Raw genomic sequence first — 27058 nt, forward strand, 5'->3', positions numbered from 1 at the left:
TTCACCTCTCCTTCTGCGGCCATTCCCGCACCACTTGTGAGCACCGAGCGCCAGGCTGTTCTGGGCTCGTACGGGACGCGCGCCGAGCCACGAATGCAAAATGCGGCCTTTCTGAGGAGAATTTGGATTCGGAATGCTACACGCCCACGTCTGATCCGTCCAATCAGCAAGCGCGGGGCAGTTTGGCCCCGCCTCCAGGCGCATCGGTGGAGAATCGAGATATGCAAATTCTAGGATCAGGGGAGACTCACGCCCCTTTTCCTCCATCCAATGGGGGAGCGCGGCTCCACCCCCGAGCTCGTTCTGATCCAGAAATTTGAATATGGGTTCTCCTGCCGGCCTATAAAGTGCCAAGCGCGGGGCGAATTTGGGCAGTCTGTCGGGGTTCGGAGTCTGTCGGGGAGCTGCAGAGAGAGGAAGCCTGGAGCTTGGAGCGCAGAAAAGAGTCGGTTTGAAAGAGTCGGTTTGAGAGAGTCGGTTTGAGAGGGTCAGTTTGAGCGGAGTCGGCCTTGGAGGAGCAGGGAGTAGGCCTTGGAAGGGCGAAGAGAGTTTTGGGGCAGAGTCGGGTTGGAGCGCGGAGTGGAGTCGGGAGGCGAGGGCGTACAGGTGGTTTGCTGCAGTCGGCTGGGGAGAATTGGGGAAGAGACCGAAGAGCTCGGGTCCGAGGCAAGGAAGACGGCGGTCGGCGACGAGGTCGCGGTGGAATCGCTCGTCGCGGGACCTAAGCAAGCCAGCTATACTCTTTCCCCAGAGCATCAACAATCCCCCCCCTTTTTTCCCCCGCGCTGAGATAGTGCGAAAAGGGGGCCCCGTTCCCACCCCACTCCAAGCAGTGCCAACGAAACCCGCGAAGGAGCACGAAGTCGGGGCACCGCCGCGCCGCCACATTTGCGGCTCATCACAAAGACACGGGTAGGATCCACCCGGTCTTGCGGACCTGACCGCTCTTTCAGGTCCCGCGCAAATATTGGCCCACATGCCCCGTCTGCCCCCTTGTCTTTGAGGGTGGCCTTTTCTTTTACTTTTGAGTAAACGTGTTGTTGGCGCCGTCTGTAAAGTAAAACTGTTTAAGTGTTGCCGTGTGCTCGCGTAGTCGGTAGTATCTCTGAATTGTTGTTTCTTTTGTTGCAATTGCTTTAGGTGCATAATTGTTGTAATTGTATATGTGTGCTTTCCGTGTCCCGCAGAATAAATGTGCATCATGTTGAACTGTTTTCCTGTTTCGCTTCGTCTTTTCTTTAATTGAATCTCCATCTTGCTTCACGTAAAGGGTTGGTCGTGGGCTTAATACGCCCGATAATTAATCGGAACCGTCGAGGCCGACGATAACACCGCTCGGTTATTCCTATAGTACGGAACGGGTCGCTTAAGTGGCCCATGTCCGGAGTCGACCTGCAGCGAGGTGCGATCGCCCAGTCTACCCTCCGCGTGGGTACTTAGGTAGGTCGAGTTTGGCGAACAACCCTATCCCACGAGGGGGGCCAATTGGCACGATCGTGGTGAGACCGAAAGACCCACCCGTGACTAGCTCCCCGCGTTAGTCCGAGAGGGTCACGACAGAATTGTCCATCCGGTGGGCGACGAGCCGCGATTCGAGTTACGTAGCCGTTCGCACGCCGGCGGGCGCGAATTCACAGCAATATCATAGCATTCACAATACATGGTTAAGATTAGTTACCTTGTCAGTGTTCTGATATATGTGTGAAAGCATGGAGAATTATGGACTCAAAACATTGTACAGTACTGATAAGTTGTGCCTGCATACATGTCATGTGTGCTTGTAATCATATAAAAATGTGTTCGTCACCCTAAGGTGTTTGAATGTCGAGATCAAAAGTGATGCTAAACTTATTTCTGCAGCACTGGAGTAAACCGCGTTCGTTAATAATCCCTTGTTAACACCCGTGATCAGCAGTAAAATTAAATTGCTCGCACGAATCTGAACTCGCACGAACAATGCTGCCGCTGTTATTTGAACAGGAAAGTTCTCTCTTTTCAGTGGGATTCCGTCTCTAGTGACAAATGCCTTGATAGTAATACAGTTCAATGGTGCTTACAGTCCATGTCCGAACATAGAAATGAAAGAAAAGAAAAGAAAATTCGGGTGATATATATATACCTACCCACATCTCTCACCTGTTGATGGAGGGAATAACCAATCAGCTTTCACCAAATCAATTAAACCCAGGTGGCGAGGATTATATCAATAAATCGACTCCTCCCATGCTCTTCGAGCTGAAGAAGCTGCATAAAGCAGCCAGGAAAGTCTACCAAGTTAGGCCTTTTGCCGTTTCAAACCCTTCCCAGAGAGTTACTTCACCAGCTGTAAAGGCATTCACAAATATTACACACATGAGAATCCCAATGCATTAACAGGTGAGAGATGTGGGTGGGTCTTTCTTTATCATTTATATATTGACTTGTTTCGAGATTCACACGTGGTCCATGCTTGGGAGCTTTGTTGGGATGCATTTCTGTCTGCGCTGTCACTGATGATTCACGAATAAGCGATGAAACTGCTCCGGCAGCTGACGGGGAGGGCAGCATTGTAATGGGATTCTAATATGTGTACTGTTTGTGAATGTCTTTGCAGCTGTGGAGGAACTCTGGGAAGTGTTTCAAACAGCAAAGGGCTTACCTTGGTAGCCTTTCTTGGTTGCTTTATGCAGCTTCTTCGGCAAGAAGAGTATGGGAGGAGTGGATTTATTTATATAATCCTAGCCACCTGAGTTTAGTTGATTAGGTGAGAACTGATTGGTTATTCCCTCGATTCACAGGTGAGAGATCTGGGTGGGTTTTTCTTTATCATATATGTATGTATATGTATGTGTATGTATATATATATATATATATATATATATATATATATATATATATATATATATATATATATATATATATATATATATATATATATATATATATATATATATATATATATATAAATATATATAAATATATAAATATATATATAAATATATATATATATAAATATATATATATATATATATATAAATATATATATATATATATAAATATATATATATAAATATATATATATAAATATATATATATATATATATATATATATATATATATATAAATATATAAATATATATATATATATATATATATATATATATATATATATATATATATATATATATATATATATATATATATATATATATATACATATATTGTCGTGGCCATGGCGGTGAGGTTAATTCCCTTTACCCAATTGTCAATGACAAGCGCTTAACACCGACCAGGCCGGATCGCCAAGCGGTTTTCCTTCGAGGCGAATATGTGGTCCTTGGAGATTATGGCGCGTGTAGGAGGGGAATGGGCGGCAAAGACGGAGCAAATGGATGCACAGCACAAGGAGGTTTATGTTGAACCCACAACAGATACATGGACACCAGCAACTTAAAATAAACACGTGGATTTAATGAAAATAGATCAAATATACGCAATGGCAATAATTCAAAGTGTAATAATAAAACGTGAAGTAAATGAGAGCCGAAAGTCGAGGTGCCTCGACACATGAACTTTCATGCAGACAAGGGGAAAACGAAATAAAAGCAAATCTTCCCTATATTCTGGCACTTAGCTTTGTCCAGAGATGGTCTTTATTGAACTTTGGGGTCGAGCCGCTTCATCCTGTGTGGGAACATGCACCCAAAATGGTGCCGAGCCGCTCTCTGGGTGGGAAATGTACACGAGGTAGTTTGTGAGGAGGTATTCAACACCAGGGCTCACCAACTGCTGTGTCACTTCTTCTCATGAACGACTATGTCATGTGTTCCTCTCTTACACGAGGTCTGCTCACAACGATCGCCCACCTTCCTCCTCGACCCTATGACGAGACGATCTCTGAGGCCCAGTGATAACGCCACGAGGCACGCTCTTCTATTTTCCTCAGAAATGTACACACTTCACGGCTTCCGCCAACAGTTAATGACTAGCGTCTTGCCCAGCAAGCAGGCAAATTTACAGCATGACACGATAATTTTGTAGCCATTTTGTCAGACCAATAGGATAGGAAAAACGAGATCCTCCGTCTCAGCCATGTTCCTCTCACAATGGTCCTACCCGACCTCCTGCTCCAAAGCTCACTTTTCTTCGACCGGCTTTCTGACGTTATGCCCATTCATCATAATCCTCGGGGGCATGACTTGCTGGAACAAAGCCGGGACGCCGGGGCTTCTCGCCTGCTTGGACATGAGGCATTGCTATTATTGTTGATGTTGGCGTTGTTGTTATGAGAATGCAATTTTATTGCTGGCTTGTAAATGCAAAAATGTCATTTATATATAAATGCAGGAAAAGGTCACAGGGTGCAATTATATACTGGGGGAAATTGGCCTTAATCCTTATCTAATTAACACAGCACCACCCCCATGTGGTGACAAGTAACACGAGCTCAGTTTCCCCACTAAATTTACATCGAGATGTCTCCTACACATCTACAGACCAAGCAACTCGATACAATCCTAACTTTGGTATGAAATTCCTCTATCCACCACCCCCACAACCATAACAATATATATATATATATATATATATATATATATATATATATATATATATAAATATATATTTATATATATACATATACATATACATATACATACATATATTTACATTAGCTGAAATACTTGTTCTATGCCCAGGGAAATCTGAAATCTGAGAGTGTGGGGGAATGGGTGGAATCAGGGAGGTTTTGTGGAGGGGGGTTTTGAGGGGAGGGAGTGGGGATGTGTGGGTAGAAAGTGGAGATAGGGAGATACCTGCTCACTCAGGTGAACCTGAGTTTGGGGGTGAGGATGGAAATTGATGGGGTTGTCGGAGGCTTTGGGTGTTGGGGTCGGGGAAGGTCAAAGTGCAAAACCATCATGGAGGAATGAACATACTTGATACCAATTTAGAACCCTGTGGGTCAGATAGTATGGCCCGTGAATCACAACACACAAATACACGCACGCACGCACGCACGCACACACACACACACACACACACACACACACACACACACACACACACACACACACACACACACACACACATAGGACCACGCATCCTGAAGCTCATTGAAGTTTGTTGTGAACAAACTTTAGTACATCACTGGAGACTAAGGTTGAAGTCAAGCGTCATCGAAATTGTGTGTGTGGTTTCTGAGAAGAAGCGACCATTATGTTCCTATCCTTATTTGTGTGATTATTTTTGAAGATCTCTGAAGGCGGCTGTTTTTTTATAAGGGGTCAAGGTGACCTCAAAAGTGAAAAATAATTGCCCAATCCATTTCCATATGCTGGAACGAATGGGAAACGAGAAGGGCACTCGGTAGAGTGTATATCTCTGCTACGTAATGCATGATCCACGAGAACATTTCGGGCTCAATCAAAACATTTTTGAAACATCAGGCTATGTTGCGTTTTTGCCCCAATCTCTCAATGGTGAAGAATCACTTTGTAAACTAAATAATTCTCGCATCCAGATCCGGATTCGGATTTTCATCAAAATTGAAAAAAAATCGTCTTTGCCACACACAAAACCAGTCCACTAAGTTTCGTCCAAATCCGTCCACAACTTTTTGAGATATCCTGTACACAGATAAACATATAAACAGACAAACAGACAAACAGACATAAAAGGGGTGAAATCATAACCTCCTTCACCTTCTGTGGCCGAGGTTTAAAAAAAACCTCATTCCTGCACATAGCTCGTTTGCTTCCTGTTATCCCATTTTTTGTTTTTCAACATGGCTGACAGTGACCATCTTGGATTTTGAGGTGAAGATGATCCCCAAACCAAAAATTGACCATCCCATCAGGTTTTACACCTCAAAACGAGTGGAAAATGATCCCTCATTCATGATTTTAGTATATTTTGTTCAAAAGTGATCACTGACCTCCTGCCCAAAATGACCTTCCAAAGCATGTTCTTCCATTGTTTCGAAAATTTTCAGCTTAGAGCTCTGATCTCACTCTTGACAACTGAAAGGAGTGAGTTCAAATATTTAACTTTTACACCATGTGTGTGATCCTTTCAAGTGTTTATTTAGTGGAAGGATTTTCCATTGTCTTAATGGCCAATGACACTATAGGCCTGTGAATCCGCTTTAGAACAATCACGCGACAGGATGTACTTGCCTGACTACCAGGATCAAAATAGCAACGACATGCACACATGTCGCAATGTGTACCGACTCATCTCACTCCTTACTCAGCGTTTCATCATCTTCCTGTAAATTGGTTAGGACGGCCCATCCTGCCACATTTGCACTCTTCACATTGGTCTTTACTCTTTATTTTACTTTATTTTTTTTTAAATAGTCTTTATTGTTTTTTTGTATACATTGTCGAGACTCGTATGAGAGTCTTTCACATGCATATTAATTAAAATTATTGATCGAAGAGGTTATCCGACCTATTTTTCTTTGAATGCTATCTTATTTTGATATTGCTGGAACAAAAAAAAAAAAATGGTTTCATGTGAAATTAAATATCCCTTCCCACTGCAACGAATTCAATGGAAATAATTGTTGCATCGATGACATCAACAGTGCCTGCTTTGTCATTGGGGAGAGAAAAGGCGATGCATTTCTACTGAAAACGTTCTATATTATCAGACGCTATTGCATACATCTCTTTAAAACTTTTAAGACAACATAAACATCTGAGAATAGCTTGTTTTTTTAAAATAAATTTTAGTTCTACCTCCTGATGATGTCATACCCATAAATGCCACCTTGGAAGTGGCATTTTTTTTGTTAATAAAGAGTGAGATTTCTCTCAGAAACCTTGTTGTAGTTGCATCGACGTTGACAAAGTGTTCCAAAAAATTCGGTCACAGCGCACACTTAACATGGCTACAGGATAGCTCAGAGGTTGGGGACTCGTCTTTGAGCCATCTAGCTTGGGCTTGATTCCAAGCACACCCCTAAACACTCATGCTGGTGCTTTACAGGTAGAGCCTTGCATCAATGGGTTTGTGGTGTGCCATCCGTCAGAGGGATGTGAAAATGTGTCATATCTGCTGGCATTTACTGGTGCACTTTAAAGATCTCACTGCAACTATTGAAAAGAGTAGGCCATTGTGTGCCTGGTCAAATTACAATTACAATTTTCTGCGCTATTCTATTCGTAGTCATTTTCTTGGAATTAGTGACCATTATGTTCCTATCTTTTAAAATTTATTGTTGTTCTCCGTATGTTGGACTATTTGGAAAAGATTTAGCTTTGATGTACCTCTGAAATATTGGGGCTAACCCCGCCAGAGCGTAAATTCTAAAATGGGCACATGTGGTCATTTTAGGCATGAGGCAAACATCATCCGATTTTGTTCAAAAGTGGCACAAGCACAGTATACAATGGCATACACTTGCACCTAACGTTATTTTGAGATCTGATCAAAGATGGCCAACTGGTAGCCTAGCGGCCAAATTAGTTGTAAATAAATATGGGCTCGCCCATTTTACTCCATCCAGCTAAATCACTAAAACAATGGGGGCTATGACAGTTTGTCTTTTTTTTCTTGTTTATTGTGATTTTTGAAGATCTCAGAAGGTGGATATTTTGTACAAGGGGTCAAGCTGACCTCAAAAGTGAAAAAATAACTGCCCTATCCATTTCCATATGCTGGAATTAATGGGAGAAGAAACCTCGTTCATGCATATGGCTTGTTTGGTTCCGAAGTTATACCATATTTTGTTTTTAAACATAGCCGAATGTGGCCATCTTGGATTTGGAGATCAAGATGATGCCCAAACCAAAAATTGACTAAACGACCAAATTCCACACCTTAAAAGTAGTGGAAAACAACCCCTCATTCACGATTCTAGTGCATTTAGTTCAAAAGTTATCACCGGCCTCGTGCCAGGAATGACCAAAGGCACCCATTTTTGAATTCATGCTCTGGTGGAGTTCGCCCTCATAGTTCAGAGGTGCATAGGAGCTAAATCTTTTCTAAATAGTCTCAGGTATGTGGAACAATAAGAAAAAGGTAGGAACATAATGGTCACGGATTCCATGATAATGACTCTACTTATAGTACCCGTCCTGCAGCAGGGTGGCACCTGTCCAGCTTTGGTCATCAGCCACATAAATGGCTTCAGCAGATCCTTAGGAAACAGTGTGGTCATGCATTGATGAAGATGTACCCCTTTAATGCAAGGGTCTAAATGGCCATGATACCAAGCCAAAGTCTTACGATTGAAAAAATACAGTTTGGGATCCTGTAAATCTCAATGATCAGAGGTGAAACAACAAGCGAAGCACCCTCTCTCAAGGACAGCATGTGCCACAATGAAACAATCATCCTTGCATTGCTCCATAATGTTATTTGGGGTCAGATTTGACGACACCATGAATCAAACTCCATACTAGATTGCTCATAGCATTAACAAACTACAACAGAGCTATCGTAACACCAACATGTTTTAAAAAGAGTCATTAATATATCGGCTGATATATGTGTACACAGCATTTAAAATGGCCTGTTCAGCCACATGACTCACTGGTGGTTGTTTGTTTTTGTGCAAGAGAGCCATGCACAAAGGAGCAAGCAAACGACTTTGGAGGGGTTGTCTCCTCAATCCAAGAGCTGTGTGTGCACCTGTAGAAACAGGCCAAGACAGTTGGAGTGATGAGCAAAAATCACTTGGGAACATGTGGGAGGAAAAACAGATAAACAGTGTAAGAGGCTGTGAGTCGTGTCCTCAAAATTTGATCATCGGTACTATCCAGGGGGTGTAATGCTGTGTTTGATTTTAACAAGGTATATGTCCCTACATATTGACAACATATGATAGTGTGGTGTTAGTGTGCTAGTTATGATGATGGTGTTTAAACCAGAACAAAATCAATTTCACACATTTAAAACGCAATGACGTGTTGTAAATGAAGTCCGGTTGATAATTATTAAATACTCTGTTATCTCTCCAGCAGTTATTGTCGAAGGAGGGTTCATTGACGACGAGCTGCTGCGGCTTTAAAGTGGCATCGACGATGGAAAGCAGGAGAGGAGACTCGTTTGTTTTTGTCGTGGTTGTTCACCAAACAAACAAAATCCTCTTTGCTCAATTATCTTGATGATGGAGAACAAAAGCCACAAATAAATATTGATGTGTTGTGTGACTCGCGAACCAGAAAATGCTGCCTTCCCTAAGCCTCACGCTGCCTTCCCTTCACCTCACCCTGCCTTCCCTTCTCCTCACGCTGCCTTCCCTTCGCCTCACGCTGCCTTCCCTTCGCCTCACGCTACCTTCCCTTCTCTTCACGCTGCCTTCCCTTAGCCTCATGCTACCTTCCCTTAGCCTCACACTGCCTTCCCTTAGCCTCACGCTGCCTTCCATTCGTCTCACGCTGCCTTCCCTTTGCCTCACGCTTCCTTCCATTCGTCTCACGCTACCTTCCATTCGTCTTACGCTATCTTCCATTCGTCTCACGCTACCTTCCCTTCTCCTCACGCTGCCTTCCCATTTCCTCCTCTCACATTGCTCCCCACCCTCATGGTTCCTCTCCCCATCCTCACGCTGTACCCTCCCCCTCATGCTGCCTCCCCCACCCCTCATGCTTCCTCCCCCACCCCTCACGCTGCCTCTCCACCCCTCATGCTATTTCCCCACGCCTCACACTGCCTTCCCTCCCTCCCCTCATGCTGCCTTCCTTCCCTACCCTCACTCTAATCTCCTTCCAAACTCACTCCACTACCATACAACTCACCGGTGGTCGAGGAGAGGAAGGGGTGTCAAAGAATGTGCGAATTGGACAAATGAAAGTTATTATTTTATTTTTATTCTTCACAGTCAGAACTACTGCTTGGATCAATTCCAGAATTCATCTCAGGTTAAGAGATGCCAGAAATTATAATATGTGTGGCATTTAAATAAAAGCATGAACATTGGTTTGGCTTTTTCAACGATTGAAGGAAAATGCCCTTCCTTCCTTTTCCCTTACCTCCTCCCAAAGCCCCTCCAACCCCCACGGACATCTCTGGGTGGTCTCTCCAGGCGTTGTTTAGTTTGACCCGTTTGAATGTGCTGTTTTAACATACCCAATTTTGGTCAATCCTGTACGAATGCTGGGGTAAGGGGACCACCTCCCCACCATGCTTTCCCTCAAGTTCCCCAATCAAATGCATGTCCAGAACACCCCCTTCCCCTCCCCCTCCCCACTACCCCCATCTCTCCCCATCCTCCTCGCTCCTCCCCGAGTGTATTGTGACGTGTGGTAAGGCCTCACTCTCCCCCCTTTCCCTTGCTTTCACTCCCCTTCCTCACTCTCCCCTCCTTCCTCGCTCCCCCCCACCCCACCCTCACATGCTCCCCTACATATCACTCGCTCCTCTTCACCTCCCCCACCCCCATCTTAATATTCCCATCAGTGAAGGGACAGGTTGTATTTCCTAGTTCATACTCATAAATGTCAGTGTGTGTCAGTGCGTCAGTCAATCAGTCAGTGTGTGTGTGTGTGTGTGTGTGTGTGTGTGTGTGTGTGTGTGTATGTGTGTGTGTGTGTGTGTTTGTGTGTGTCAATGTGTCTCCTCCATAACTCCAAAACCATGAAACCGATCAGCCTGAAACTTTGCATGCATACGAAGAGAACTCCAAGGAAGTGCATGAGTGAAACTTGGGTGTTTGGGTTAATTTAAACACCCCTTTTGAAGATAATTAAGGCCTTATTTAATTATCCTTTATCAAGGCTCATCCTTGGTCAGTTCTCCCTCGCTCGGGCCTGAATTCGCCATTTTTTTTGGCCTGCCTGACAATGCCTGGGCTTGTAAAAGGGAGCAATGGTTTCTTAACAAGAAAGCGCTCGTTTTTTCTTCTTCAATTTCCTCATCATATCATTGAATGCCTGATCTACACACCTATAAATCACTGTGTACATTGCTTTTGTCAGTGCTATATTTTTCAAATTAGGAGCTTGAAGCAATTTTATGCATTACAAGATGCGATTTTCCATGATATACTCTCAAGGAATAATTAAAGTATATCCATCCATCCATCCAATGGGACCATACTCTGTGCAGAGCATTGGTGCTGCTTAAGCAGTCTCTTGGCTAGTGGGTACAATCCTGGATGGGTCGCTACTCTGACGCAGGATGCCAGCAAGCTGGCACTCATTTTGCCGACCTCGGAAGGATGTCAGGCAGAGTCAACCCACACCTGGTATTAATTCAACAGCAGGGTGGGATTTGAACTCTGGATCCAAGGATCCCAAGCCCACCACCGCAACCATTAAGCCAACACCAGGCATAATTAAAGTAAATAATTGAAATATAATTGCTGTTTTGAGGATCAGATCACGTGGACTAAATAACTGTTGAAATCTGGAATGATATCTGAAAAATGTTAAGAAATCAGTGATGTTTATTTGGTTTCTGCGGGTATGGCCAATTGCCAATCGGCTTGCTATCGCTTGCCAAGCCAGCTGTTCCTTATCAACCGTTTCTTTGGAGTGCTTGATTGAGTACTTAAGTAGGTCTTACATACTGCATAAAAATTCATCAAACTTATTGAGTCAAACATAAATTTCCAAAACTCCAAAATGCTGATCAACAGCACAAAGATGGTGATAATGTCCATCCTCCCTTACTTTTCACTTTACTTTCCCTGAAGACAAAATCGTTTTCCTTCTCACTTTAACTTTTGAAAATTCATGAATGATGCTGTAATTCAAAGACCTGACAATTTCCTTCTTGATCCTCAAGACGGACAAAGCAGGGGGATGCTGTTGAGTCATGGTTGATCGGAGCACATTTTTAACCTTTTTTTTTTTTTTAGGAGACAAGGATTGTTACATGTTACAGTTACTGATCATCAGAGACAGTCACAGTCCTAATGCATTTTCAACATTTGGGAAACATTTCATCACGTTGGATTCAATGACAATCATTGTCTTTTCTATCACTATCCGAGAAGGATGTGAATTCCTCAAGTTGATTACATTATTTTGTAAAGTCTATCGGGTTGTCAAGATCAGCATACATCTTGATCCGGTGATCGAATGCACTCTTCAGTTCATCAGTGACTGTGATGAAGGCCTCTTTCTTTTAGTTTTTGCCAGCCTCCTTACTGAGACATACTGGTTTATCAATCATCAATGCACAAAACCTGGAAGAAAAAAAACACGAGATTTGAAAATTTGAGGACCAAAACATTTTGAGAGCCTCAGGCAATGTATAGCCTTATTAACTGCGGTTAATGCAGCCCTGGATCCAGTGATGAACACAAACTTCCTGTTTCAGCTCCTGTCTAAATCATTTGAAAAGCCATCTTGTGCCCCTATTCCTCCAAAGATATAGATCATTGACAAAACCATCCAGAGGTTAATAATGAAAGTAGAGAGCATCTGCTTACGTACGTATGTATACTTCGTCTCCTCGGACCTGTCATGCTTTTTAGCACAAAGGGCTGCAACGAGATTCCTCCACCTCATTCAGTCTTGAGCAATCCTCTCTGCACACTTAAGAGCAATTCCCCTTTCCAATGGAAGTTCATTTTCAGCAATTCTCCTGCATGCATTTCTTGGTCTCCCCCTCTTCCTTTTCCCCACTGGTGTCCAAAACATAGCTTCTTTAGTCACTGTCCGTTTTGCTCTCTCATTATATGTCCTACCCATCACTATCTTCTTTCCTTGGTCTGTGCCACAATATCTCTTTCTCCAGCCCTCCTCCTTGTTTCATCATTTCATACCCTATTCGGCCAGAAAATCTTTGAAATCCTTCTTAAACATCCATGGTGGAAGACTGTCCGTTTGTGTTGCAGTACCTTGCTCGTTTTCCATGTTTATATGCCATATAACAACACCAATTTGACATAGGAATTTAATAGTTTAATCTTAGTTTTTAGTGATAATTGTCTGAAACTCCATATCTTTGATAAAGAGTTAAACATTGCTTGAGGTTTGTAATTATTGTTAATAGATCACTTTCACTACCCCTTTGTTTATTGATAACAGAAATGAGATAAATGAACTTATCAACTTCCTCGACTTCTCCATCAATTACAATCTTCCTTTTATCATCAGTATTTATCCTCATTGTCTTTGTCTTCCCCACCCCAAGTTCACCTTCATTCAAACCCATCTTCTTCATGCTCCTACAAACTCTTTTTGTTTGTATTTTCACATCGTCATACACTTCTGATACCAAATACCGGCCATCAGCATTATCAAGATCTTCCAAATCGGGTTTCATTTATCCACTTGACACCGATCTGTTTTCCTTCCATTGCCTGTCTCATTACCCAGTCAATCACAATCAGAAACTACATGGGTGACAACATGCGTACTTGCTTCCGTTCGCTTCTCATTTCAAACCAGGTAGAAAAGTCTCCATAATGGATGACGTTGCAAGCAAATCCATCACACAGCAAATTAATCATTGTAATTCTTTTCTATGGTACCCTGAAAAGCCTTTGCAGCCCACACAAACTCTCCCAATGTACAAAGAGACATCCTAGAGCCACTGGCTGGCATAGATATCCAGAAATGGGAACAGAAGGTTAAGGACAGGCATGCATGGTGTGTGTCATGCAGCATGGATCTTCTGCGACAGAAGCCAAAATAAGCCATTGCCTTGAACGTGCTCGAGAAGTACCACCAGCACATCACTCACCAAAAGTATTTGTTTGCCATCACGATGGGAGAGGTGTGGCCTGATGCATCGGTGTAATTTCCCATGAGTGTGCTTGTGCACAACTGCCCCTTCAGACAAACTGAACTTTCCTTGTGAAGTCATTCTCGAAAAGGAGCTAACCGATGATGATGGCATCTATATTCACGAAATTATGGAATGTTGACCCCTGCCCCCCACCACTGCCCCAGCCCACCACCTTCTCATATTTGCTCCACAGACAGCTCGTTATTTGGATTTTCCTCCCAACCAATTTCTTCCAATTTATTGTACTTAATATATCGATCACCAAAATATCTGTCCCATCAACATTTCATTTCTTGATACAAATTTATAGAGGAAATTATCTTTGAATAAAAACGGATGAAAAAAAAATTCCAAAGTGAAAGACGTGGATATGATATGTATGTGTGGTAGGAACAAACGAATGTCTTTTGTGATTATGAAAAAGACAATTCAAAAATTATCAAACAAAGATATTGTAAGTCTCTGACAAGTCAGCCTGCATTGTCAGCAGGACTGTTGCATGGCTTTCAGATTGAAGAAGGGTGGGAGAAACAATGCAGTTTACAAGGTTAGGACTCAAGATGGTGTTCTCACGGTTTAGTGCAAAGACTCCACCCTCTGAAAGATGCACAGACATTTGGCTGTGACATTGTCGATGCACGCAACACTGCATGCCATGAAAGTCACGGTGCTGACTAAAAAAAAAACACTGTAATTGCAACAATATGCCGATCCATCTGTACTGCCACAATGACAAGCAAGGATACACCCTTAATGCCCCCAAGGAAGGATGTAAAAACATGTTTCATCAGGTCTCTCGGCAGGCAAAGACAAACGTATTTTTCACTTTCAACATCAGGAACCCACTGTATTGGCATTGAAATCTGTAAAATATAGCTGCATATTTCTGAAATCAGAAAACAAACTTGCTGAAAGTAATGTTTTTTTGTTTTTTTTTAAACCTATTTTAATGAAACCACCCATGACACCCACAGGTAAGAGATACATTAGAAGAGGGATATTTTCGAAGATTGTCCAAACAACCACGCGAAGTGTTGCAATGTCATTTTGACAGTTTTCCAAACACCGGTTTCATAAAACCAATCACCATATGCTGCGTGCACGTGAAAGCACTTGCGTTTGTTTCTCTTGGGACAAATTTCCATGGCATTTCACGTGGAACACTTTTTCTATTTCTGGTCTCCAAAGCTCAGCCTGCGGACAATGGGCTTGGTACCTTCAGATCTAGCGACTCGCTCTACAAGCTTTGTAAAAGCAAGATCTGCCTTGAATCAACGGTGACAGCCGAGGCTAGTTAAAATAAATAGATATCACGAATAAATGGATTGACGGAGCAATGTAGAAAGCAAATGTGTGCATTATAGAATAAAAATAAAATGTTAATCAAGTATTGTTAAGAGTTAAAACTGTGTTCAAAAGTTAATTCATGGCAAAATTTAAGCACTTGGAAAACACCTTTGCTTTTACAGAATTCTGGTCGGCGAGACATTTATTCTCGACAATGTTGAAAAGATGTGTTTTATGGTGCAACAAAAGGTTGGGAGGTGTAAGGCCCCCAAGGCAAAAATAAAAGGCTCGACTTAAAAAAGAACAGCCATTCCATCTGAAGCTGCTCAAAAACAGGGGGTTATAAAAATGATGAGAGATTAAAAAAAAATAATGACTCTATGAATGTATTAATTTCCATCTCGAAGGACACTCAGGAGAGCGCATACCTCTGCCACGTAATGGCTCATCCATGAGAACATAACAGACCCGATACATTTTTGACATATCATGCTATACAGTGCTGTATCATTTTTGGCCCGATCTCTCAATGGTGAGGAATCACTTTATAAATTAAATAATTCTCATCGTTGGATCCGGATTTGGATCTTCACCAAAATCGAATCAATTCATCCTTGCCACACATTCAACATGTCCACCAAGTTTCATCTGAATCCATCTGCAACTTTTTGGGATATCGTGCTATACTGTATATCATTTTTGGCCTGATCTCTCAATGGTGAAGAATCACTTAAAAATTTTAGTCGTCTGATCCGGATCCGGATCTTCATCACAATCGAATCAATTCATCCTTGTCACACACTCAACATGTCCACCTCGTTTCATCCGAATCTGTCTGCAACTTTTTGAGATATCCTACACACAGATATCCAACAGACAAACAAATAGACACAGAGGGGTGAAAACATAACCTCCTTCCACCTTCGGTGGTGGAGGTAACAACAGTCCAGGAAATACTTGTACAATGTTGAATTCAATGAAAATACATTTAACACTTTTTAAATTCAACGTTATTCACACTGTATTTTATGTCTTTTTGTTGCAGGATGTCCCACACATATAATATATGAGCATAAAAGGCCATAAAAAAATGACGGGTTGGAATTATTTTATTTGAAATATTCAGAGACTGCAAGGCATGATGTTTTGTAGAAAGAAGAAGCGTTATTTTAAAACACTACATGTATAAATGTTACCCTGTTTTCTTTATCTTCTGGGACCTTTCATTTTGAGGGTACAGCCTCGTAAAGTCTGAAGCCTCGGCCTAGCGTCAGGTGTGCTGAAATGTTCTTTATTTATCAGGCATCGGACATATGTAAATGAACACTCACTTTACACTGCGTGTGTTACACATCGTGTACAGCTAATTTCACCTCCCTGTCCCTTGTATTTTTTTTTTTGTTTGTTTTTTTAAACGTTTCTGCACATCACCATTGAGGCGCGGTTGCAAGTCACCATCTCCATTTCCAAAAGAAGAGACATAATTACTCTTTAATGGAAAATGTTTTTCGAGTTTTTTTATCCTGAAAAAATAGACCATAGTGAACACACAGTCGTGTTAAAACATTGGCCTTTAATACCTTTCTTGAATCGTCCTTTTGAAGGGGGACAGACATCACACAAACACACATTGTGTTTTACATTGTAAATATGCATACATACATATATATATATACATACATACATACATACATACATACAAACATATGTACATACATACATACATACATACATATTGTTACAGATCGTATATTTATAACAATAAATGTCAGTGTGTGTGTGTGTGTCCTCCATAACTCCAAAACATTGAAACCTCGCGACCTAAAACTTTGCATGCATACAAAGAAAACTCCAGGGAGTGCACGAGTGAAAACTTGGTGTTTGGGTAAACTTATACACCCTTTTTGAAGATAATTTACAGGGTGCACATCACAAATAACCAAAATAAGCCTTACAGAAATGGCAGCACACTATCTTTGTCAGCCCTCTGTCACATCACTGGGTTCGTAAGCTGCCATTTTGTTCGGTCTGCTCAAAAATGCCTTGCCTTGGAACCACAATCACCTCTCATGGACTAATTAAAGTATAAAAAAAACCAATGTCACCCACAGGGTGACCCGTATCTTGCCAAAAGGTGACCACGTGTGACTTCTTTAAAGTCACACTGAGGTGAACAGAGCTGCTATCCACCAGGAGCGACTCCTTGAGGAATATCTGCCTACGAGAGATTCCGATGAGAATCGTTCTACAGAGTAACCATGAAAAATATGCTTTTGCCTCATAACGTCACCAAATGACATCATAATGTCTCAAGCTTGACATATCTAGAAAGCACTCATCGAGGTGTTCAATTTGAGGTACTACATGATATGGTTCCTAAAACTTGAAAATTTGACCTTGGGGTCAAATATGTTTTACCTCAGGCGCTAACCATGAAGGTCAAGGCCAATCGCCACCAAAAATTAATCAGCTGAGCGCCAGACCATGAACTATATTCCCATGAAGTTTGAAGACGATCCGATCAAAATTACTCAAAAAATAAGGGTTTCGTCGACTCCCCTGATTTGCGACAAAGTGACCTTGACCTTTGACCTTGACCTTCAAAATTTTATGCGCTGAAAGGGACCTCTATAGGCCTCTGATATGCGAAGTTACAAAAATTTCCAATGATAACTGTGCTCTGCAGAATTTTTTATACGTGATTACAGACAAACAAAAAAAAAACAAAAAAAAACAAACAAAAAAAAACATACAAGCTGACTAACATATCTTGCAAAACTTCGTTTTGGCAAGATAATCAAAATCTGGGTTCGGATTTGAGGATCGGTTCTTGTGTCATAAATAAGTGTCAAAATCTGGAGGCTAAGTGTCAAAATCTGTCAAAATCGACGGTTCGATTAATTATCGGGCGTATTCAGCCCACTACCAACCCTTTACGTGAAGCAAGATGAGGATTCAATGAAAGAAATGACGAAGCGAAGCGGGAAACAGTTCAACACAAAGCACATTTATTCGCGATGAACGGAAAGCACACATATTCAATTCCACCAAAAGCACATAGAAAAGAAGAAGAAACAATGCAATTTTACACAAAAAGCAAATGCGACAATGCAGATCTAATACCGACTTCGCGAGCACACGGCAACACTTATACAATTTTACTTCACAGACGGCGCCGACAACACATACCCAAAACCAAGAAAAAGAACACCCTCAAAGATGAGGCGGGCCTGAGGCCGAGACCGGGTCGGGCCTACCCGTCTGGTGATGAGACGCGGAGCGGCGATGGTGCCTCAACTCCGCGGGCCTCGCGGACAGTGTCTGGTAGGGGGTGGGAAAGGGGCCCCCTTGGTCGCACTATCTCAGCGCGGGGGGAAACAGGAGGGGGTTGCTGATGCTCGGGGGAAAGGAGGATTTCCACTCTGCCTCGAGTCCCGCGACGAGCGTCTCCACCTCGACCAGGTCACGCCGTCAGCCTCCCTGGTGTGCAGCTCCCCGCACGACGCGAGCACCCCCTCGTCTGCCATCGCCGCCTCTCCACAGCTCCGTCCCCTTCGCTCCGACTCCAACGCACACGACGACGACCAACTCCTTCTTGCTTCTTCTTCCCAACTCCACCGACTGCGAAGTCTTTACTCACTTGACTGACGAACGCGGTCGCTTATATAAGCCCCGTGGCTTCGCCTTTGACCCCCTGCCTTCGACCTTTCACCTCGCTCCCCATTGGCCCGAGAAAAAGTGGGCGTGAATGCTTTTTGATCCATAAATTTGCATATAGCGATCGCCCTCCAACGCCCTGGAGGCGGGGCCAAATCGCCCCTCGCTCACCGATTGGACGGAACAAAAGTGGGCGTGTGTCGTTTTTGATCCGTTTTTGAAGCGGAAAATCCGTGGTTTTGTACACGCTGTTCGGCGCGCGCCCTGCACGAGTCCAACACCGGTACCCACAAGCGGCGCAAGAACGGTGGCGATGCGACGGTTGCGAGGTGTGACGTGAAGCGGCGCCGCGGTGGGTGGTTGATGTTGTGGTTGGTGGTGGTAACAATGGCGGTTGGTCCAAAATAAAGATAGTAAAAGAAAAACGGCTATCCTGAAGAGTCGCAGCACGCATAAATGACATGTATTCCCACTAGACAACGGGTTTGGGCCTAACTACACATATACTTACCGAGATACCTCACCTAAGGGACCTGAATGGTGGTTTGCGAATTTGGTAACCACAACACTACCCCCTCCCCTTTTTACAGACTCGTCCCGAGTCGTCAAATTTTCGTGTGCCATCATGTGTAGTTTTCCCCTCGTACATTTTACCTACGGATCCCTGAGTGCGACATTCATGGTATTCGTGTCCCCAAAATAAATAACCTGAGGGCTGCGTAACTACCGAAACAAACTCACTCACACGGACGACTTAAATAAAATTGCCGGCGCTAAGACAGACATGCCGGGGGCGCACTCATATGTACAGTACATCTTAACCTTAACTTACAAATTTTACACTAAACCATGGCCCAGGATCAATGAACTCTGCAAAAGAAAAGCAGTTAGCAGGGAGCCAGGCTGCTCGCATGCAGTCTCTGGCTCAAAACAATGCAGGTGACAGGGAACGTGGCTGGCTGCTCACACGCAGTCCAAGGCCTTCCTTTTTGAACTGAACGCAGTGAACCACAACGGTGCATGGGCTGCACAAACGTAGTCTCCGTGCCAGCTCAAGTGGCACACGCAATGAGCACAACGAATGGATGGATGAACGGATGCACTGAATGCAAACACGGTGCACGGGCCGCCACTGCAGGCCCGTGTTGTAGCTGCCAACAGGGCAGTTCTTGCAGCTTGCAAACTGTTGCCTTGCGGATCCTGGCGCACATGGAAATGAACAGGGGGGGGGGGGGCAAAGCAAAATTGAACGGGGCTGGTGAACGTGGGCAGTGGGCATGGCATGGCAAAGGCAGCAGGCAAACACAGCCTGTTGAACAAGGCCGCGGCAGGCAAACACAGCCGGCAGATGAACTGGCCGGCACAGGACTTGAAGTACCACAGCTGCAGATGATCCGGCCGGCACAGGCCTTGCAGCAACACAACAGCTGCCGATGAAGTTGGCCGGCCTCTGCCTTGAAGTAAAACACGGCCAGCCGATGAAGTTGACCAGCCTTTGCCGTTCAGTGGAGGTTGGTGGAGGGAGTGCGGTGGTGTTGGCCACTTGGAAGGCGGGCTCGGACCTACCTATCTGTCTCCCTCCCACCTATCGCCTTTGCCTGTCACTGTACATACCCACTCCCTTAATTTGTCAAACCCCAATTTAGCCCCAACTTAATTTTTTTTTTTTTAAACTCCCCACTATAAATCGTCCCCTAACCCCCTTTATCGTCCTTGTTCGGCTAACCTATTCTGTCACCTAGCCTACTCCCAACCCCTACGTTCCCTTCCCGGAGGGGAATAAGGGAGAGCTTGCGTCCTGTGTCGAGGCCCAACGAAGCCTCAGAATGGCCTCCCCAGAGTTCAGCGATCTAACCCACAGTGGGTCCAGCGGCCCACAACGAGAGCGAGGGGATGGATGGTGCGGAGGGGTACATCTCCTAATTTACCCACTCCATTTAACAGTTAAACTACCCCGGGGCTTTCAACAAGCGCCTCTCGCTTAAACTATTGGTTCTAACAACCCAGATTCCCGTCGCCTATGTTGGTGTCCTCACAATTTCGGGCCTCGCCCCCCAATTTTCTCTCCGTGCCCTCACACGGTCTCCTGGCTGGGACACGTGGCTCCCTTTGGCAGGCACGACCCTCTGCCGATTCTCCCGCTATGGCACCCCCGGGCACTACACTGCCTCCGAGCCTACCAGCTCCCTAACACCAGGGAGTGCCCCCCATGGCACCTCCCCTGAAACGCACACGTGGCAGGCCGGCCTCCCGGGCCCCTTTCCGAGGGTCACCCGTGCCCACAACACTGCCCACGCGGCTAATGGCGCCCCGGGCCCCCGCACCAAGCAGGCGCACCCGTGCCCACTACTCTATCCCGGCCCCCCATGGGCCCATGGCCTACCGCGGCCGACTAGCCTGGTGCCCGGGGTACCCACTCAGCGATACTCACCTTTCGCAGCCACGCTCCCAAGCCCGTCAACAGGGCTCCTGCACCCCTCCAAATGGGTCTCGAGCCTACTTTCACACCAACAACAAAACGACCTCCATTTTTCAATTTGACTAACCCAGCTAACTCACTCTACACTGACCCCGGGGTCCCTTGGGCGGGAGTCACTCCTCCCCCCAATCACTCATCGCACCATGCATTCCCCATTCACTCCATACACACAGACCCGCTGGCCTCACTCACTCACCAAGCACATGCTTCCACTTCACTCACCAACTCTTCAACACACACACCACTGAACTCTGCCATCCTTCTATCTGCACCCCCTAACTAACTCGTGCTCCCACGTCGTCCCTTACACTATAGCACATTCCTTTTAACACTACGGAGCTAAGCTACGTCCCCTCTACACATTCACAAGTCTGTCCATGTCCTCAAATAATTCCATTAATCAATTTCCCAGGGGGGGATTTCCTCCCTTCCTACTGGGCTCGTGAACTCGTTGCAAGGCTCTGAGAGCCCTGCGCCTCTGCGGGAGCGGCAAATCCACCGCGTGCGTTTCCGGACCGGGACTTCACTCTCGCAAGCGAGCACGTGGCGGTCTCGTGCGTTGCACAGCACGGACCTCGTGCTCACTGCTGGGTGAACCCGGCACGGTCCCCGAAACAACCACAGCCGCTACTCGGCTTTCTTTCTTCTCATGTCGCCGTCTCCGTCTCCATTCCACACACGCACTCCCGCGTGTCACGACGCTCACACTCCATTCCATCACATTCACCCTGGGAGACGCGGCTGCGTGCTCCCGCATGCCAACCGACATCTCCCTTTCATACCGCTCTCTCACACACACGGTCTCTCTTGCACACAGCGACCTTGCACACGGCCGTTCACTCACGCGTGCCTCACTACTCACACAAACCATACTACTTACACACGCGGGGGCACTCACCCGCGGTGCCTCACTCACACACGCGGGAGAACTCAACCGCGGTTCCTCATCCACACTGGCCGTTTCACTCACACACACGGCCTCTTCCACACACGGTGCCTCATCCACTTGCGGTGCCCCTTTTACACACGGCGTGCTGGGAAGCACGCACTCCGGCACACTCGCCACCACACCACTCACACACGGGGTCGCTTCCACACACGGGGACGCACTCACATTTTGCACCACACACACAGGGACAACCACACTGGGGATTCGTGTCCCCACAAGGGTCTCCGGGGCCTCTATACCCCCCAAGCTCTCCGTGCACCCGTTCACAGCACCCGTCCCCTCAACCTCGCAAAGCACGACCGAACTCACCTGGTCGTGACTCGCCTCAAGGGGGCATACTCCCTCCCCTCGTTCCTGGAGGAGGCCATCCAGGTGCTCGCACTGGGTCCCCACACGCTCCGCGAGCTCAACCTCACTATCCTCCACTACCTCCGTGTGTGTGTGTGCGTCACTTACCCCGTCTTCATCGTGTTGTCTCTCCTCTATTTTTTCTGTCTCCCGTGTCTCTATACATTTATAAGTTTCTGTCGTCGTCACCTCGTGTCTCGTCTCACACGTTTTGGTCTCCCCATTTAATTTTTCCCTCTTGGTCACCGTCGATTCCTCTGTCACGACCCTCGCCCAACACGCCCCCCGAATTATTTTTTTACCCGCCTCCACCGCGGGCCTGTCAGCCGTTGCACCCCCTTCCAGCTCGTTCGCTCCCACACGTGGAGTCGCCATTCCCAGCTCCCTGGTCACGGCCTTCATGCCCGCCTGCAGGCATCGGCCCATGTTCTGCGTCTCACCCCGGAGCTCTTTCATTTCTTTTTTCATTTGCTGTGTACTCGCATCCATATGTTTGTTCATTCCTTTTATAAATTCATTTGTGTATGTATCCATCTTTTCGTTCATTTGCTTGATTATGTTCGCTGTCGTTTCCGCCAGCATGGCGCATAGCTGGGCCATGTTCAGTGCGCTTGGGTGAGCCGTTTCGGCAGGGGTTGGGGAAGGGTTTTGGTGGAAAGGGGGAGGGGAGGTGTCATACGCCGCGGCCGCTGCCGCACCCATTTGGGGCTCTGGGCTCAGTTAGGGGAGTTCATGTTCCTGCACAATCAACATTTCCTGCACGGGGATTCCATCCTGAGCCATGGATCCTGCACATTCTGCATCCATTTCTAATACCCCCGGCTCCCGCTCGCCTTGAGACGCCATCTTGCTTCTCGTGAAGGGTTAATTTAGCTCGCTCGTAATTTGGAGGGAATCGGGGGTCGCTTCTCTCACCCCTGGACCGATTCCCGTGAATTTAGCTGGAGACAGGAGAGCCCGTTTTCCTGTTTTCCGATACCAGTGCCGCGAGGAGGGCGATGGATTTGTATCGCACGACCTGACACCAGTGTTACGGATTCCGCGCCCGCCGGCGTGCTGACGGCCACTTAACTCGAATCGCGGCACGTCGCCCACCGGACGGACAATCCAGTCGTGACCCTCTCGGACTAACGCCGGGAACCAGTCACGGGTGGACCTTTCGGTCTCACCGCGATCGAGCCAATCGGCCCCCGCGTGGGATAGGGTTGCTCGCCAAATTCGACCTACCTAAGTACCCACACGGAGGGTAGACCGGGCGATCGCACCTCACCGCAGGTCGACTTCGGACACGGGCCACTTAAGCGACCCGTTCCGTACTATCGGGATAACCGAGCGGTGTTATCGTCGGCCTCGACGGTTCAATTAATTATCGGGCGTATTCAGCCCACTACCAACCCTTTACGTGAAGCAAGATGAGGATTCAATGAAAGAAATGACGAAGCGAAGCGGGAAACAGTTCAACACAAAGCACATTTATTCACGATGAACGGAAAGCACACATATTCAATTCCACCAAAAGCACATAGAAAAGAAGAAGAAACAATGCAATTTTACACTTAAAGCAAATGCGACAATGCAGATCTAATACCGACTACGCGAGCACACGGCAACACTTATACAATTTTACTTCACAGACGGCGCCGACAACACATACCCAAAACCAAGAAAAAGAACACCCTCAAAGATGAGGCGGGCCTGAGGCCGAGACCGGGTCGGGCCTACCCGTCTGGTGATGAGACGCGGAGCGGCGATGGTGCCTCAACTCCGCGGGCCTCGCGGACAGTGTCTGGTAGGGGGTGGGAAAGGGGCCCCCTTGGTCGCACTATCTCAGCGCGGGGGGGGGAAACAGGAGGGGGTTGCTGATGCTCGGGGGAAAGGAGGATTTCTACTCTGCCTCGAGTCCCGCGACGAGCGTCTCCACCTCGACCAGGTCGCGCCGTCGGCCTCCCTGGTGTGCAGCTCCCGGCACGACGCGAGCACCCCCTCGTCTGCCCTCGCCGCCTCTCCACAGCTCCGTCCCCTTCGCTCCGACTCCAACGCACACGACGACGACCAACTCCTTCTTGCTTCTTCTTCTTCTTCTTCTTCTTCCCAACTCCACCGACTGCGAAGTCTTAACTCACTTGACTGACGAACGCGGTCGCTTATATAAGCCCCGTGGCTTCGCCTTTGACCCCCTGCCTTCGACCTTTCACCTCGCTCCCCATTGGCCCGAGAAAAAGTGGGCGTGAATGCATTTTGATCCATAAATTTGCATATAGCGATCGCCCTCCAACGCCCTGGAGGCGGGGCCAAATCGCCCCTCGCTCACCGATTGGACGGAACAAAAGTGGGCGTGTGTCGTTTTTGATCCGTTTTTGAAGCGGAAAATCCGTGGTTTTGTACACGCTGTTCGGCGCGCGCCCTGCACGAGTCCAACACCGGTACCCACAAGCAGCGCAAGAACGGTGGCGATGCGACGGTTGCGAGGTGTGACGTGAAGCGGCGCCGCGGTGGGTGGTTGATGTTGTGGTTGGTGGTGGTAACAATGGCGGTTGGTCCAAAATAAAGATAGTAAAAGAAAAACGGCTATCCTGAAGAGTCGCAGCACGCATAAATGACATGTATTCCCACTAGACAACGGGTTTGGGCCTAACTACACATATACTTACCGAGATACCTCACCTAAGGGACCTGAATGGTGGTTTGCGAATTTGGTAACCACAACAGTATTATGGATTGGCTTTGAATTTGAGTATCAACGCTCTGTGCAGAGTATGGTCCCATTGGATGGATGGAATCTCGTGGACTAAATAAGTCAATCTGGAGAGGAATCTGAAAATTTAATGAAATCTGTGATTCTTATAACTAAGCATATTTACTTATCTATTGAAGAAAGGCTGTCATCCCTTCTGCTCTGCCATCTTAATTCAAACCTCCATAAGATAGTGTGTCACTAGGCAGTGTGTGGCTATGGCCGCCGTGGCCCACTCTGGCAGCGGGATTTGCCTGTGGTCCATCGAGATCCGGTCCTCAGCCCCTCCCTTCGCCCGGGCTCATAAAAAGGGCAGAGTAGAGTCACTGCTCTTTTTTGGGGTCACGCTCTTTTGGGTCAGTTGGTCTTCCAGTCAGCCTGCTCATGGGTGGTTCAGTCAACTTGCTCACCTGCATGAGTCCATCCCGTTCGCTCTGCTCATTGGTCACTGCTGCTGCTTGCATTCATGTTCGGGGCTGTTGGTGCTGCCACCGAAGGAACGCGGAACTAGACGGGATCGACAAGCAGGCAGTCAGTGAGCTGGCTGGCACAAAGTGAAAGGCGCTGCGAGTCCCCATAACCAATCAGGGATGGGGGTCACATACTACTGCCGCACGGTGGGGCCGCTCCATTCGAGCAATCCCCAACAGGTACAGAAATTTACACTTACAGACATTTACACAGCCAGATAGGGACTTTCTCCTTGTACATCTTCTTCTTCCATCTTTCTTTCCATCTACCTCATCTACTATTGATGCATAAGAGCATTAATGCGGGCGAAGCTCAACTATTCTTTCATGGGCTGAACCGAAGGAGCGAATGTCCTGACTCACATTCACATCTTCCTCTTGCATGACGCAGCACCCCCCCATGTTGCACACCGCCACACCTCCCACGTCTTAGACATAATCAGTATTCTTCCCACCTACCTCTCCCTAAGTGTTCTAGGTTGCATTGGTCTGCCGAACATGTCAGTAATTGAGAGGACGTTTACACTCACCTGCTTTCTTTCTCTCTGGGCCATATCTAATATTCCGTGTGTGTGTGTGTGTGTGTGTGTGTGTGTGTGTGTGTGTGTGTGTGTGTGTGTGTGTGTGTGTGTGTGTGTGTGTGTGTGAGTGATGGTGCCTGTTCTTGCATAAGTTAAGAGTGCAGAAGATATATGGGATAACTCTGCTCTGTGTCTGCTTTTGTAAGATTGCTTGTCTTTTGCCGCACCCCACGAATTCCTTGCTTTCCCTGCTGTGCATACCAATATATCTCATTCACTGTACCACATACCTTTCCTCACTTTGGTTGTAAATAAACGCCGTGTGGAGAAATGTTCCCAGCTTTTCGCATTTTCCTTCATCAATCCAGCATGGCTCGCACCCGAGCTTAAGGGGCTGTCACACCTTGACGTTTTAGCCAGCATATGGCAAGGCATCAAATGTATGTAAAACGCTGGCGTACGCTGAACTATTGATGTTTTTTTTTAAGTTTTGGGCATATAATAATGTGTTGGACATATGCATAACGTATTAGTAACGTACACAGAACGTTTCGATAACATATAGATAACTTATACCAACGAATGCTGAGCGTGTTGTCGGCATTCACAACCTATGCCCAACGATAGTCTAACTTATGCATAGCGCGGCAGCGTATCGCCCATGATCACGTGGCATAGGCTATTCATAGGCTGCGGCTCGACGATTCAAATCATAACTGCACTAGACATCGAAGTGCGAAGCCGCTGTCACACCTTGACGTTTTAGCCAGCGTATGCCGACGTATGACAAATTTGCCGGACCAAGCTGGCACACGTTGAATACGTTATGGGTAAGTTTTGTATACGTTAATAGCGCGCTGGCATTCATAGTAGTACATTGGCATACGTCGTCATACACCGAGTACATCAAGAAATTTTCAGCACATTGAAAATTTCTCGACG

General features: G+C 46.1%; 2 long non-coding RNA genes across 2 annotated transcripts in view; one reads left to right on the top strand and one right to left on the bottom strand.

The window, feature by feature from the left end:
* LOC147029027 (uncharacterized) overlaps positions 1-9909 on the top strand; it is a 41320-nt gene extending 31411 nt beyond the window's left edge. Inside the window, exon 2 of the long non-coding RNA XR_015056772.1 lies at positions 8949-9909. This is a non-coding gene — a long non-coding RNA (uncharacterized LOC147029027). The remainder of the gene's footprint in view (positions 1-8948) is intronic.
* Positions 1-27058, bottom strand: part of LOC147029028 (uncharacterized) — a 74316-nt gene that overhangs the window by 8411 nt on the left and 38847 nt on the right. The window contains exon 3 of the long non-coding RNA XR_015056774.1: positions 8522-8619. This is a non-coding gene — a long non-coding RNA (uncharacterized LOC147029028). The remainder of the gene's footprint in view (positions 1-8521; positions 8620-27058) is intronic.

This window comes from Eptatretus burgeri, chromosome 4 (assembly GCF_056783735.1).
Source record: "Eptatretus burgeri isolate ZD-2024b chromosome 4, Ebu_testis_v1, whole genome shotgun sequence".
In the NCBI taxonomy this organism is placed as follows: Eukaryota; Metazoa; Chordata; class Myxini; order Myxiniformes; family Myxinidae; genus Eptatretus; species Eptatretus burgeri.